The sequence below is a fragment of the Phalacrocorax aristotelis genome, chromosome 6, assembly GCF_949628215.1.
Source record: "Phalacrocorax aristotelis chromosome 6, bGulAri2.1, whole genome shotgun sequence".
NCBI lineage: Eukaryota > Metazoa > Chordata > Aves > Suliformes > Phalacrocoracidae > Phalacrocorax > Phalacrocorax aristotelis.
The window spans coordinates 18567367-18569787 of NC_134281.1; the positions used below are offsets into that span (position 1 = coordinate 18567367).

The following is a 2421-nucleotide window of genomic DNA, read 5'->3' on the forward strand; positions in this document are numbered from 1 at the left end:
CTGGAGACAAATCTCCCTATTAACAACACATAAAGCAGGCCAAAATCTGAACACCTTCCCATGTGGGAGGTGAAACAAAAGCTCAAAATAACTTAAAATAAGTCCTTCCTGTTCTTCTGGCCAGAAAGTGGCTGTGTTGGAGCTCTCCCATAGTGTGCCCAGCATGCCTGATGGGAGAGCAGGGGGTGCTGAGCAAGGCTGTGCTGCACTTTTCAGCACGATGGATGCAAAAATCAGGTCAAAAATAGCCCCATCCCGACGTCAGTGGCAGAGCTGAGAGGAACGAGAAGTCCTGAGCTGTTTCAAAGTTGTGTTAAATAATAAAGCAGAGAAATGAATAAATTAGCTCAGCATCTATTTAGGTCAGCCCTCTCCGTTTCTCCCAGCCATCTCCATGTGCCTCCTCCCCGCAGTGATCAGCTGCTCCACACATGCTGTGCCTGCAGATCTGCTCGCTCCTTCCAAACAGCCGGCTCTCAGGAAGCACGGGTTGAGCAGGTGTCACATCGGCTGCATGCGTTCACCGCGGCCTTGGGAAGCGGCAGGCGAGCTTCATTTTCTGTTACCAGGGCAAAAAGTATTCTGGAAAATCCCATTAAAGCAATAAGCATGGGCTGATCATGCATGGCTGCTCGCTTCCTGTCATTACCCCCTACATGCAGCCCTGCACAGATCTGCAGGGTCCTGCTCAGTGGGCTTGCAGCTGCCCAGGAACCATGCCTCTGTGCTCTGCCTGCTCATCTGCAGCCAGCCTGGCACAGCTTCTGGCTAGCCCTGGTCATCATCCAGCTATTTTCCATTCCCAGCTTCCAACCACGGCAGCACCTCCACCTTTTTAGACCATCCTTCCCCACCTTGCAGGTGCCCCAGACTCAGTTTTGTGATTGCAGTCGTTTGTTGATTTGGGGACATCCAGCCAGATGGACCAGGCTGATTGACACAGAGAGGAATCAGCTTTTAAACCCTAAGCTCCCCTCAGATCATTCAAATGCCTCCAGAAAAATACACCTACCATGCAGCCCTCTATATAAAATCTTTATTTACGTTTCCCAAGCCTGAAAAGCCCTCTTTGATGTCCAGAACATCTCATGGTTTTCAGCTATCAACAAGCCAGATGAACACTCACCAAGAAGAAATTTATCTGCATCAAGGGCTGCTCCTTCTCAGCCCAGCTCCTTCATCGCCAAAATTTACAGAAAACACAATCGAGCTGGTCCTCTCCAACCCTGCAGGTAGCTGGAGGTCTCCAGTGATGAACCCAGCCAGAAGCAGCATCTAAGGTGTAAGCAATGGAAAATGAGATGTTACTAAGTTTGGCCAGGCTTAGCTGGCTCCTCGCGAGTCCCAGCCTGTGAGTCACTGGTACGTGGGCCACCAGCATGGCCTCCCCTCTGGAGGAAGGAGCAGAGGTAGAAAAATAGCAAGAGGAAACCAGTTGTTAGTAGATCCAGCTCCGGGGAGAGTGGGAGTAGGTGGCAGGCCTGGAGAGAAAGGTCAGGGCTGCATTGCAGGCTGCTGCCTGATTTTTCCTCCTGCCTGTATAGTGGGAAGTTGCTTACAGGAACAAGCTTGTGGAGGCCATGCAGAGGGTCCAGGCTGATCTGAGGGATGGTCTCTGTGGAGGAACAAAAGCTTTCGAGCCAGAAGTGATGGAGCTTTTGTTCACGGCCCTTGCTCACCCCTCTCTTCTGGTTCCTCCTCTGATTTCTGCTGAGCTAAGCTAGATTACCCTGTTGAAAGGAACTTTTGGCCCAGTGCAAACATTGTAAAAGAAGATACACTTCGCAGATGTACTTGGAACAAACATATCCATCTCCCCACTGTGGCTAAATGCCAGTGCAAAGCATTTGTTCCCCTGCCCCATTGTACCACTGATGCCCATCTGCAGCTAACCCAGAGACCCTCTCTCTTACTCTGTGCTGATCCTTGGTGACAGTGGTGGCAGGGGGAGGTTTGGATAACTAGATCATGAGCCAGTGACCCTGTGCCTTGTCCAAAGCCAATGCAGTGAAAATATTACTGGGGAAAATAAAAGATTGCAGCTCTCCACAGCCTCTACTACTGCCCCAGCTCTCCTAACTGGTGCTAACTGGAGCACACCCAGTGGAGCACACAAGCCTCAGCTACTGTTCCCATGTCCCTGCCATCAGTCCAGGAGCACTTGCAGGGCTGTGCCACGCAGGCTCCCCATCCCATGGGGATACCCGTGGCTGCAGATCAACATGTCTGCTCCCCTTTGCCTTGCAAGAGCTCCTGCTCTCTTGACTCCTCCAGTCTGACGACTGCCACTGGTTGCCACTTTTTTTCTTATCTCCTACTGCAAATGCACAGAGGCAGCTGTCTCCCTGCTGGCAGACCAGCACTTTCTATAAGCAAAACAGTATTTCTTCATGTCTTTAAGAAAATTATACCAGATGTCAG

At 50.9% G+C, this 2421-nt stretch overlaps 1 long non-coding RNA gene across 1 annotated transcript; it reads right to left on the reverse strand.

Annotated features, from left to right (window-relative positions):
* Positions 1–286: 286 nt before the first annotated feature.
* LOC142058341 (uncharacterized) lies at positions 287–1816 on the reverse strand. The gene is made up of 3 exons (XR_012660921.1): positions 1560–1816; positions 1127–1275; positions 287–559 (listed from the first exon to the last, which is right to left on the reverse strand). It is a non-coding gene; the product is annotated as an uncharacterized LOC142058341 (long non-coding RNA).
* Positions 1817–2421: the final 605 nt, after the last annotated feature.